General features: G+C 46.3%; 3 non-coding genes and 1 pseudogene across 3 annotated transcripts; all 4 read right to left on the bottom strand.

Moving 5' to 3' along the window:
• Window positions 1-4,708: 4,708 nt before the first annotated feature.
• On the bottom strand, window positions 4,709-4,834 carry LOC130341888 (U2 spliceosomal RNA; annotated as a pseudogene).
• A 2,090-nt stretch (window positions 4,835-6,924) lies between these two features.
• On the bottom strand, window positions 6,925-7,115 carry LOC130341877 (U2 spliceosomal RNA). The gene has a single exon (XR_008881637.1). It is a non-coding gene; the product is annotated as a U2 spliceosomal RNA (small nuclear RNA).
• A 2,104-nt stretch (window positions 7,116-9,219) lies between these two features.
• On the bottom strand, window positions 9,220-9,410 carry LOC130341929 (U2 spliceosomal RNA). Its single transcript, XR_008881680.1, has one exon. It is a non-coding gene; the product is annotated as a U2 spliceosomal RNA (small nuclear RNA).
• Window positions 9,411-11,509: 2,099 nt separating this feature from the next.
• On the bottom strand, window positions 11,510-11,700 carry LOC130341928 (U2 spliceosomal RNA). Its single transcript, XR_008881679.1, has one exon. It is a non-coding gene; the product is annotated as a U2 spliceosomal RNA (small nuclear RNA).
• Between the last annotated feature and the right edge of the window lie 1,821 nt (window positions 11,701-13,521).

The following is a 13,521-nucleotide window of genomic DNA, read 5'->3' as shown; positions in this document are numbered from 1 at the left end:
CAAAAAATGTCTAAGCCTCAAATATTTGTAAAAGTCTTTCTGTGATATAGAGAACATGCGTACAATATCAGTGAAAGGCATCAACCCATTAGCATCGCTAATCAATGCCACAGTGAGGATGCCCGCATCTATCCAGGGCTTAAAATCTATATCTAGAATATAGTCTCCTATAGCAGCTAAAGGGATATCCTTCACTCTAGGTGGACAAAGACTTTTAATTCGCGCCACCTTACTCCACAACCTGATAGCAGCCGCAATAGTAGAGAAAGGAGAAGAGGGAGCAAAGGTAGGGTTAAAGCGCAATGCCCAGAGAAAGTTATTAAAATTAGAAACATTGAGGACAGCAGCTTCAATATCTACCCACAGGGGGGGAGCGTCCTGCCACCACCATTTTTTAAGCTGATCGAGTAGAACAGCGTGATAGTACATTTTAAGGTTCGGCACCCCCATACCCCCCTCATGCACAGGGCGATACAATATATTCGCACCAACCCTAGGATGCTTACCATCCCAAATAAATCGTAAGAGCATTCTCTGTAGTTGTGAGAGGAAGGAGGCGGGCACTATCATCGGCAGGCATCTAAAAAAATATAAAATTTTAGGGAGCAGCATCATCTTAGCAGTGGCAACACGTCCCGCCCATGAGACAGGAAGCCTGGAGAAGTGATCAATTTCTTTGGTAAGCAGGGACCGCATAACAGCAAAATTAGAAGCAATTGTCTTATCAGGCAACGCAGTAAGGACTATGCCTAGGTAAGGAATCTGGTCAGTGACCCATTGAAAGGGATATTTAGCTTGTAGTACTCGCTGTTGCTCAGTGGGTATCTGCAATGGTAAGATACACGACTTTGTGGGGTTAATCTTATAAAAGCTAACTCGACTAAAGGCATCAATAATGTCCATAACTGGGCCTAAAGAACTCAGGGGGTTGGAGAGACTAATGATAACATCGTCGGCAAACAAGCCAATCCTGTGGTCTACTTTACCTATTTGAATGCCCGCAATGTCTGGGGAGTCCCTGATGGATTGAGCAAGCGGCTCCATAACTAAGGTAAATATAAGGGGGGACAGTGGGCACCCCTGTCTAGTCCCATTGCTAAGTGAGAAACTATTAGAAAGGGTACCCATCGTGTAAATTCTAGCAGATGGGAGCGTATATAGTGCCATAATGGCGGATTCCAAAGAGTGGGGAAAACCAAACTTACGCAGCACACTTCGCAAATATCCCCAGTGCACTCGATCGAACGCCTTCTCCGCATCAAGGGATAGCAAGAGAGAAGGCGTCCGATCGGAATGCGCTTTTGTGATGATGTCGAGAAAGCGTCTCGTACCATCCACCGTTTGACGACCCTTGACGAAGCCAACCTGGTCCCTGTGAATTAGGTCCGGCAAAACCCTATTCAACCTGGCAGCAAGAGCCAGGGCATACAATTTAATATCACTATTTAGGAGAGAGATTGGTCTGTAATTTAGGGTAGAGTCCAGTGGCTTACCAGGTTTAGGTATGGTAATGACCAGAGCATCCAACATCTCCTTAGGGGGCACACCGTTCTCCTTAATACGGTTAAAGGCTCTGGTCAAAAAGGGAGCTACGGAAGGGCCAAATTGCTTATACAATTCATTTGTAATACCATCAGGGCCAGGTGACTTCGAGGGCTTGAGGGAACGCACACATTCAAGAATTTCTTCTGTGGAGAAGGGAGAGCAAAGATCAGATGCTTGGTCCGCGGACAGAGAGGGGAGGGACATAGAGGACAGAAAAGAAGAGATAACTGCTTCATCAGGCTGTGGAGTAGCAATGTCATGTTGAAGATTGTACAATTTACTATAAAAATCTGCAAAACAATTGGCTATACTTTGAGGGTCAGTAACTATAGAACCATCAGATTTAGTAAGGAAGGGGATTCTCTCCTTATCCTGACGTTTTTTAAGTTGTTTAGCCAGTATAGAGCCAGATCTATTACCCTGCCAATACCATGTCATTTTGAGCCTTCTCAGTGCCATCTCATAGCTGTGTAAAGAGAGGGAGTGTAGGGTAGCACTAACCTGAGAAATTTCTCCTATTAGTGATGGAGAGCACGAGGTCTTATTGCGCCTATGTAATTCCGCAAGGCGCTGTTGGAGTTCTAGAGTTTTGGTCTGGCGGAGCTTCCTGTCATAGGCTGTTTGACTAATAAAGTGACCCCTAATTGTAGCCTTAAACGCACACCAAAGCATGGGGTCTGTGACATCACCAGTATCATTAATGCGGAAGTAGGCATCAACCGCCAACTTGGTCGCTTCAGAGTATTCAGGATTATGGAGTATTAGTGGGTTAAGTCTCCAAATATAGGTCGGGCGGGTGCTATGCGATTCTTTAATGGTTACGCTTATGGGGGAATGGTCCGACCATTCTATGGGCATAATTCGGGCCTCTGAAACCAATGATAGGAGAGAGTGGGAGGTAAGGGCGTAATCTATTCTGGTGTATATCTTATGCACATGAGAAAAGAAGGTGAAGTCCCTTTCCGTGGGGTGGGATATACGCCAAACATCATATAGGTCATTTTGGGACACACTAGTGAAGAAACCTGTGGGTTCTTTTTTCAAACTGGGCGAAGTAGAATCTACACTAGGCCACATGGTCATATTAAAATCTCCTAGCAGTAGGCAGTGTCCCTTTCTCAAGGACTCCAATTTACGCAAGAATGCCCTGAGGAAGGTACACTGTTTCGCATTAGGCGCATATAAGGAGCCTAAGGTATATTGAACATTGTTTAGTAAGCACACAATAATTATAAAACGACCTCTATCATCTATCACAGAGTGCTGGACAGTAACCGTCAGGGTGTTCTTAAATGCAATCGCCACTCCTCCTTTTTTGTGAACAGCATGCGCTTGATAGATATGTGGATATCTCTTATTTTGGAGTCTATGGGCATCTAGGGCTAATAAATGGGATTCTTGTATACAGAGGACATCGGCCGCTAGGCGTCTAGCCTCCTTCCACACCAGAGACCTTTTATACGGTGAGTTAAGACCCCGCACATTCATAGACACAACCTTAATAACCATAGTTAAAGTATACATCAACGCAAAGCAGAACCATTAGCACAGTAAACTGAAAAGGAGCAGGTACTCCCGTCGAAGAGGATACATCTACACTTAGCAGCTCGCAAGAGGAGCCTCTCATATCCATTATCAGAGAAAGTGAGTGATGGAGGACCAACGGGACAGAAAACAAGTAAACAGAACGAACAACAAAGAACAAATAAATTGAGCAAGCAGTAGTAAAGACCATGTGGTAGGTCTTAATGGGGGTAGGTAAGTACATTCGACTGCAGTTAGGCCGAATGTTTAAACATTCAGGAAAAGTATCCAGAGCACTAAGAGGATAAGTAACCCAAAAGATGGGGAAGGATACCCCAGTCGCAAGCCAGTGAGACAAGTCGGACAGGCCTGTCTAAAGGCAGAGGAACAGTTCATGTCTTGATTTTTTTCTTGCAGTGGGAGACAACCTTCCATTCCTCAGCTATCTTTGCAGCATGTGGTATGTCCAGGGACCTCTGAGCAGTCAGATCAACAGGCAAGTTCCATTCCGCACACAGTTGCAAAAGGGTCTCCGGGGAAGAGACCACATGTTTGGACCCCTTATTGGTGATAATCAATTTCACAGGGAATCCCCATTTATAAGGGATCCCTTTTTCTCTGAGAGCTTTAGTCCCTGTACTGAACTCACGTCTCCTGGCTAGAGTGGCAGCAGAGAGATCCGTGAAAAGTTGGAGTCCCGAATACCCATCTGGTAGGGAGGGTGAGGAGCGCGCCACCAACATCAATTGCTCCTTAATATGGTAAAAGTGAAGGCGCAGAATCACATCCCTTGGTGTAGCAGCAGGTAGGGTTTTGGGCTTAGGGAGCCTGTGGACTCTGTCCATTAGCAGATCTAGGGTGGAAGCCTGAGGCAGCAACAATGCAAAATAATCCGTTAGGAAGGTGTTGAGGTCCTCCGTTTTCACAGACTCCGGCACCCCTCTCACCCTTAAATTGTTTCGGCGAGACCTGTCCTCCATATCAGCTATCTTAAGTTGAAGAGCGGCAACCTCATCCTCCAGGCCATTAGCTAAGTCCACTACTTCATTATGAGAAGAGGTGAGTTCCGCCATCTTGTTCTCAATGTGCGATGTGCGGTGTCCAAGAGAGGAGATCTCATGCTGTATATTGGACACGGCTGCCTTAATGTCTCCCTGAATGGAGGTATGTAACTCAGCGAGAAGCCCCCTCATAATAGGTTCAGTTAGGGGCGCCGACGGAGAGCTCCCATCAGGGCCTCCTGGGCCTCTAGTATGCAGGGTCCCCGCTCCCAGTGGCTTGGAGGAGATCGGGGAAAACGGTACCTGCGGGTCCTGCTGCACTGAAGGCGACCAGCCTGTCAGGAGAATCGGAGGAGTTGAAGGAGAAGCCTCCAGGGCGCAGCCCGTCTGAGAGGATGAAGACGCTGGTGAGGCACTTCCAGTAGCCGGAGACGCTGACCCGCACTGAGCCGCGCCATCTTGTGAGGCCTCTGCAGCAGGAAAGAACGCCGTGAGCTTCAGTGGGCTCTTTTTCCCTCGCCTCCGGGTCATCATCAGGTGCCCCGATAGTTCAGGTACCGGTGGGCACAATTGCCGTAGCGATATGCTCAGGATCAATGCTGTGTAGCCGCTATTAGGCCTGGGCTGCAGCGGAGCACAAGGTTTATGCGACCGCCGCCATGCACTGCAGGACACGCCCCCCAGAAGGGCATTCTACGTATCAGATATTAAACTGATAAGAACAGATACTACACTTGATCTTAGCCAAAAGGCCGAGAAGCGATAACCATGAAAGGGGCGGGCCCAACAAGGTGCCCTTCATGGGCACTATCACTGCTTGCTGTCAGGGAGGCTGCCAGACAATTTTCCATGCACACTCTGGGCTGGGGGGCAGTCAACCACCAGTACACACAGCAGAACCTAAACCCATACCATTATTGCTAAGCAGCAAGACAGGGGCCCATTGCACTCCCACGGGGCCTTTTTAAATGCAATCCATAACCCGGATTTGCCAGGAACCCTTCTTACTCCTCCTACTTGCATGTGACACTGGGCTTAGGATCTGCATAGGAAACACACACACAAGCACACACCTACCTTTGTTGCCTGCAGATGCCTCCTTGGCTGTCCCCAAACGGTATCAAACCAACACCCACGGGAAGCTGTAAGCATAGAGGACATGCCTGCACCCCATTGGACTTACCTGTGTGGGTTAAACCCGGGTTATTTGACAACCTATGGCGGTGATGGTTCTGCTCAGGCAGAGCAGTGCTGATGCTCCTCATAAAGCTGTCGCTGCTGTGAAGGTTCTAGGTGACATCACAAATCCCTATGGTTACATACACAACAAAGCTGGGTTGTTGTTGTTTACACTCTGCAAGGCCTGTGGAAGTGAGTGACATCATAGCACTGTAGTTCTGAGGGTTCTAGATGGATGCAACAATCTCCTGTTGCTTCTATGAAGGCCATAATAGACGACATCACCAAACAGCTCCATAGTCACATACACAGCAAAGGAGAGATGTTGTTTACACCTAGTGATGTCAGTGGTATTGAGTGACATCACAGCACAGTGCTAAGGCTCCTGGGCCTGGACACAGCAGCGGCTGCAATATCTCAACGGAGAATACGTTTATATATATGTGTGTGTGTGCGCGTATATATATATATATATATATATATATATATATATATATATATTTCTCCGCCGAAATCACTTTTAAACCCATTTCCACCTTTTTTTCCCTTCTCTTCCTCTTACTTTTTTTTCACGTTTTTTTACGTTTTTCTCCTTTTCGCCTCTTTTCTGGGCGTATTATTCTTCTTTTTCTTCTTTTTTTTCGTCTAATGCATACCCCATCAGTGCAGCAATGCTTATTCAATACCGCCAGCAGATGGAGACACTGGGGGATAATTTTCTAAGGATTTATACTGATTTTTCCTGTCTGAATTTGTCGCACAGAAAGTTGCAGGCCAAATATGTGTGACATTTCTGCGACTTTAGCTTCTAGAGCATTTTTACAACATTATACATAGGTGCTGAATACATAAAAAGCGACTGTTCAGCGACAGACAAGTCGCATCGGCTGAAAGTAGGCCAGAATGTCAGTCCATGTTGGAGCAGGTTTAGATACAGTCTAAAGTATAGATCTCAAAGTCTGTGCACAGAATTTAGCAAGGGCCTCGCACCTTCTGATGCATCAGGTAGGTGCACAATAGCATAGCCTAACCCTCTGTACTTTGGTCTATATTGATGCGGGACATAGACAGCCAGCTGATGACCAATCCATTAGTGCAATGGATGGCTGGAAGCATTTGTCTTTGCCTTTGCAATACCACAGAAGCAATGCATGGTCAATGTACAGCAATGACACACCTGTGTGAACAGCCAGGAGACCCCCCCCCCCCCCCATGTTATGTTACATAGTTACATAGTTAGTACGGTCGAAAAAAGACATATGTCCATCAAGTTCAACCAGGGAATTAAGGGGTAGGGGTGTGGCGCGATATTGGGGAAGGGATGAGATTTTATATTTCTTCATAAGCATTAATCTTATTTTGTCAATTAGGAACATTCAGCACCCACCCGCTATCAAGGCAGCTGCCTATCATGTCATGCCCTACCTGCACAGGTGTGCTGGCTACTCAAATGATCCAATTAAGGAGGCCATTTAGTCAGCAGCAGCAGAAGTCCTGTGCCTGGACGCTCCAACAGCGGCCAGACACAAGCAGAAGCAGAAGCAGCAGAAGCAGCAGCAGCACCACCTTTTGTTTTTTGGCTGCAGCAGCAGCAAGGCCCACAGGGCTGGCTAGCTGGCTAGCCAGCAAGCAGGTAGCAATGAAAGTAGGAATCTTTCTTTTTAACCCTGTAAGGGGGTGGTGCACTGTACCCGAAGATACTGCCATATCGGGTCAATGCATAGGGCGACGGAAGCAAGCTTCGAAATCGGCCCCCGTTCTCAAAAATCCATTTAATATATGGTCCCCAGATAGGGGACGTATCAGATATTAAATTGATAAGAACAGATACTACACTTGATCTTAGCCAAAAGGCCGAGAAGCGATAACCGTGAAAGGGGCGGGCCCAACAAGGTGCCCTTCATGGGCACTATCACTGCTTGCTGTCAGGGAGGCTGCCAGACAATTTTCCATGCACACTCTGGGCTGGGGGGCAGTCAACCACCAGTACACACAGCAGAACCTAAACCCATACCATTATTGCTAAGCAGCAAGACAGGGGCCCATTGCACTCCCACGGGGCCTTTTTAAATGCAATCCATAACCCGGATTTGCCAGGAACCCTTCTTACTCCTCCTACTTGCATGTGACACTGGGCTTAGGATCTGCATAGGAAACACACACACAAGCACACACCTACCTTTGTTGCCTGCAGATGCCTCCTTGGCTGTCCCCAAACGGTATCAAACCAACACCCACGGGAAGCTGTAAGCATAGAGGACATGCCTGCACCCCATTGGACTTACCTGTGTGGGTTAAACCCGGGTTATTTGACAACCTATGGCGGTGATGGTTCTGCTCAGGCAGAGCAGTGCTGATGCTCCTCATAAAGCTGTCGCTGCTGTGAAGGTTCTAGGTGACATCACAAATCCCTATGGTTACATACACAACAAAGCTGGGTTGTTGTTGTTTACACTCTGCAAGGCCTGTGGAAGTGAGTGACATCATAGCACTGTAGTTCTGAGGGTTCTAGATGGATGCAACAATCTCCTGTTGCTTCTATGAAGGCCATAATAGACGACATCACCAAACAGCTCCATAGTCACATACACAGCAAAGGAGAGATGTTGTTTACACCTAGTGATGTCAGTGGTATTGAGTGACATCACAGCACAGTGCTAAGGCTCCTGGGCCTGGACACAGCAGCGGTTGCAATATCTCAACGGAGAATACGTTTATATATATGTGTGTGTGTGCGCGTATATATATATATATATATATATATATATATATATATATATATATATCTCCGCCGAAATCACTTTTAAACCCATTTCCACCTTTTTTTCCCTTCTCTTCCTCTTACTTTTTTTTCACGTTTTTTTACGTTTTTCTCCTTTTCGCCTCTTTTCTGGGCGTATTATTCTTCTTTTTCTTCTTTTTTTTCGTCTAATGCATACCCCATCAGTGCAGCAATGCTTATTCAATACCGCCAGCAGATGGAGACACTGGGGGATAATTTTCTAAGGATTTATACTGATTTTTCCTGTCTGAATTTGTCGCACAGAAAGTTGCAGGCCAAATATGTGTGACATTTCTGCGACTTTAGCTTCTAGAGCATTTTTACAACATTATACATAGGTGCTGAATACATAAAAAGCGACTGTTCAGCGACAGACAAGTCGCATCGGCTGAAAGTAGGCCAGAATGTCAGTCCATGTTGGAGCAGGTTTAGATACAGTCTAAAGTATAGATCTCAAAGTCTGTGCACAGAATTTAGCAAGGGCCTCGCACCTTCTGATGCATCAGGTAGGTGCACAATAGCATAGCCTAACCCTCTGTACTTTGGTCTATATTGATGCGGGACATAGACAGCAAGCTGATGACCAATCCATTAGTGCAATGGATGGCTGGAAGCATTTGTCTTTGCCTTTGCAATACCACAGAAGCAATGCATGGTCAATGTACAGCAATGACACACCTGTGTGAACAGCCAGGAGACCCCCCCCCCCCATGTTATGTTACATAGTTACATAGTTAGTACGGTCGAAAAAAGACATATGTCCATCAAGTTCAACCAGGGAATTAAGGGGTAGGGGTGTGGCGCGATATTGGGGAAGGGATGAGATTTTATATTTCTTCATAAGCATTAATCTTATTTTGTCAATTAGGAACATTCAGCACCCACCCGCTATCAAGGCAGCTGCCTATCATGTCATGCCCTACCTGCACAGGTGTGCTGGCTACTCAAATGATCCAATTAAGGAGGCCATTTAGTCAGCAGCAGCAGAAGTCCTGTGCCTGGACGCTCCAACAGCGGCCAGACACAAGCAGAAGCAGAAGCAGCAGAAGCAGCAGCAGCAGAAGCAGCAGCAGCACCACCTTTTGTTTTTTGGCTGCAGCAGCAGCAAGGCCCACAGGGCTGGCTAGCTGGCTAGCCAGCAAGCAGGTAGCAATGAAAGTAGGAATCTTTCTTTTTAACCCTGTAAGGGGGTGGTGCACTGTACCCGAAGATACTGCCATATCGGGTCAATGCATAGGGCGACGGAAGCAAGCTTCGAAATCGGCCCCCGTTCTCAAAAATCCATTTAATATATGGTCCCCAGATAGGGGACGTATCAGATATTAAACTGATAAGAACAGATACTACACTTGATCTTAGCCAAAAGGCCGAGAAGCGATAACCGTGAAAGGGGCGGGCCCAACAAGGTGCCCTTCATGGGCACTATCACTGCTTGCTGTCAGGGAGGCTGCCAGACAATTTTCCATGCACACTCTGGGCTGGGGGGCAGTCAACCACCAGTACACACAGCAGAACCTAAACCCATACCATTATTGCTAAGCAGCAAGACAGGGGCCCATTGCACTCCCACGGGGCCTTTTTAAATGCAATCCATAACCCGGATTTGCCAGGAACCCTTCTTACTCCTCCTACTTGCATGTGACACTGGGCTTAGGATCTGCATAGGAAACACACACACAAGCACACACCTACCTTTGTTGCCTGCAGATGCCTCCTTGGCTGTCCCCAAACGGTATCAAACCAACACCCACGGGAAGCTGTAAGCATAGAGGACATGCCTGCACCCCATTGGACTTACCTGTGTGGGTTAAACCCGGGTTATTTGACAACCTATGGCGGTGATGGTTCTGCTCAGGCAGAGCAGTGCTGATGCTCCTCATAAAGCTGTCGCTGCTGTGAAGGTTCTAGGTGACATCACAAATCCCTATGGTTACATACACAACAAAGCTGGGTTGTTGTTGTTTACACTCTGCAAGGCCTGTGGAAGTGAGTGACATCATAGCACTGTAGTTCTGAGGGTTCTAGATGGATGCAACAATCTCCTGTTGCTTCTATGAAGGCCATAATAGACGACATCACCAAACAGCTCCATAGTCACATACACAGCAAAGGAGAGATGTTGTTTACACCTAGTGATGTCAGTGGTATTGAGTGACATCACAGCACAGTGCTAAGGCTCCTGGGCCTGGACACAGCAGCGGCTGCAATATCTCAACGGAGAATACGTTTATATATATGTGTGTGTGTGCGCGTATATATATATATATATGTATATATATATATATATATATATATATATATATATTTCTCCGCCGAAATCACTTTTAAACCCATTTCCACCTTTTTTTCCCTTCTCTTCCTCTTATTTTTTTTTCACGTTTTTTCACGTTTTTCTCCTTTTCGCCTCTTTTCTGGGCGTATTATTCTTCTTTTTCTTCTTTTTTTTCGTCTAATGCATACCCCATCAGTGCAGCAATGCTTATTCAATACCGCCAGCAGATGGAGACACTGGGGGATAATTTTCTAAGGATTTATACTGATTTTTCCTGTCTGAATTTGTCGCACAGAAAGTTGCAGGCCAAATATGTGTGACATTTCTGCGACTTTAGCTTCTAGAGCATTTTTACAACATTATACATAGGTGCTGAATACATAAAAAGCGACTGTTCAGCGACAGACAAGTCGCATCGGCTGAAAGTAGGCCAGAATGTCAGTCCATGTTGGAGCAGGTTTAGATACAGTCTAAAGTATAGATCTCAAAGTCTGTGCACAGAATTTAGCAAGGGCCTCGCACCTTCTGATGCATCAGGTAGGTGCACAATAGCATAGCCTAACCCTCTGTACTTTGGTCTATATTGATGCGGGACATAGACAGCCAGCTGATGACCAATCCATTAGTGCAATGGATGGCTGGAAGCATTTGTCTTTGCCTTTGCAATACCACAGAAGCAATGCATGGTCAATGTACAGCAATGACACACCTGTGTGAACAGCCAGGAGACCCCCCCCCCCCCCATGTTATGTTACATAGTTACATAGTTAGTACGGTCGAAAAAAGACATATGTCCATCAAGTTCAACCAGGGAATTAAGGGGTAGGGGTGTGGCGCGATATTGGGGAAGGGATGAGATTTTATATTTCTTCATAAGCATTAATCTTATTTTGTCAATTAGGAACATTCAGCACCCACCCGCTATCAAGGCAGCTGCCTATCATGTCATGCCCTACCTGCACAGGTGTGCTGGCTACTCAAATGATCCAATTAAGGAGGCCATTTAGTCAGCAGCAGCAGAAGTCCTGTGCCTGGACGCTCCAACAGCGGCCAGACACAAGCAGAAGCAGAAGCAGCAGAAGCAGCAGCAGCACCACCTTTTGTTTTTTGGCTGCAGCAGCAGCAAGGCCCACAGGGCTGGCTAGCTGGCTAGCCAGCAAGCAGGTAGCAATGAAAGTAGGAATCTTTCTTTTTAACCCTGTAAGGGGGTGGTGCACTGTACCCGAAGATACTGCCATATCGGGTCAATGCATAGGGCGACGGAAGCAAGCTTCGAAATCGGCCCCCGTTCTCAAAAATCCATTTAATATATGGTCCCCAGATAGGGGACGTATCAGATATTAAACTGATAAGAACAGATACTACACTTGATCTTAGCCAAAAGGCCGAGAAGCGATAACCGTGAAAGGGGCGGGCCCAACAAGGTGCCCTTCATGGGCACTATCACTGCTTGCTGTCAGGGAGGCTGCCAGACAATTTTCCATGCACACTCTGGGCTGGGGGGCAGTCAACCACCAGTACACACAGCAGAACCTAAACCCATACCATTATTGCTAAGCAGCAAGACAGGGGCCCATTGCACTCCCACGGGGCCTTTTTAAATGCAATCCATAACCCGGATTTGCCAGGAACCCTTCTTACTCCTCCTACTTGCATGTGACACTGGGCTTAGGATCTGCATAGGAAACACACACACAAGCACACACCTACCTTTGTTGCCTGCAGATGCCTCCTTGGCTGTCCCCAAACGGTATCAAACCAACACCCACGGGAAGCTGTAAGCATAGAGGACATGCCTGCACCCCATTGGACTTACCTGTGTGGGTTAAACCCGGGTTATTTGACAACCTATGGCGGTGATGGTTCTGCTCAGGCAGAGCAGTGCTGATGCTCCTCATAAAGCTGTCGCTGCTGTGAAGGTTCTAGGTGACATCACAAATCCCTATGGTTACATACACAACAAAGCTGGGTTGTTGTTGTTTACACTCTGCAAGGCCTGTGGAAGTGAGTGAAATCATAGCACTGTAGTTCTGAGGGTTCTAGATGGATGCAACAATCTCCTGTTGCTTCTATGAAGGCCATAATAGACGACATCACCAAACAGCTCCATAGTCACATACACAGCAAAGGAGAGATGTTGTTTACACCTAGTGATGTCAGTGGTATTGAGTGACATCACAGCACAGTGCTAAGGCTCCTGGGCCTGGACACAGCAGCGGCTGCAATATCTCAACGGAGAATACGTTTATATATATGTGTGTGTGTGCGCGTATATATATATATATATATATATATATATATATATATATATATATATATTTCTCCGCCGAAATCACTTTTAAACCCATTTCCACCTTTTTTTCCCTTCTCTTCCTCTTACTTTTTTTTCACGTTTTTTTACGTTTTTCTCCTTTTCGCCTCTTTTCTGGGCGTATTATTCTTCTTTTTCTTCTTTTTTTTCGTCTAATGCATACCCCATCAGTGCAGCAATGCTTATTCAATACCGCCAGCAGATGGAGACACTGGGGGATAATTTTCTAAGGATTTATACTGATTTTTCCTGTCTGAATTTGTCGCACAGAAAGTTGCAGGCCAAATATGTGTGACATTTCTGCGACTTTAGCTTCTAGAGCATTTTTACAACATTATACATAGGTGCTGAATACATAAAAAGCGACTGTTCAGCGACAGACAAGTCGCATCGGCTGAAAGTAGGCCAGAATGTCAGTCCATGTTGGAGCAGGTTTAGATACAGTCTAAAGTATAGATCTCAAAGTCTGTGCACAGAATTTAGCAAGGGCCTCGCACCTTCTGATGCATCAGGTAGGTGCACAATAGCATAGCCTAACCCTCTGTACTTTGGTCTATATTGATGCGGGACATAGACAGCCAGCTGATGACCAATCCATTAGTGCAATGGATGGCTGGAAGCATTTGTCTTTGCCTTTGCAATACCACAGAAGCAATGCATGGTCAATGTACAGCAATGACACACCTGTGTGAACAGCCAGGAGACCCCCCCCCCCCCCATGTTATGTTACATAGTTACATAGTTAGTACGGTCGAAAAAAGACATATGTCCATCAAGTTCAACCAGGGAATTAAGGGGTAGGGGTGTGGCGCGATATTGGGGAAGGGATGAGATTTTATATTTCTTCATAAGCATTAATCTTATTTTGTCAATTAGGAACATTCAGCACCCACCCGCTATCAAGGCA

The sequence above is a fragment of the Hyla sarda genome, unplaced genomic scaffold (genome assembly GCF_029499605.1).
Source record: "Hyla sarda isolate aHylSar1 unplaced genomic scaffold, aHylSar1.hap1 scaffold_630, whole genome shotgun sequence".
NCBI classification, from domain to species: Eukaryota; Metazoa; Chordata; class Amphibia; order Anura; family Hylidae; genus Hyla; species Hyla sarda.
The sequence above is the reverse complement of the archived record's forward strand: the minus strand, read 5'-3'. Positions and strand labels throughout refer to the sequence as shown.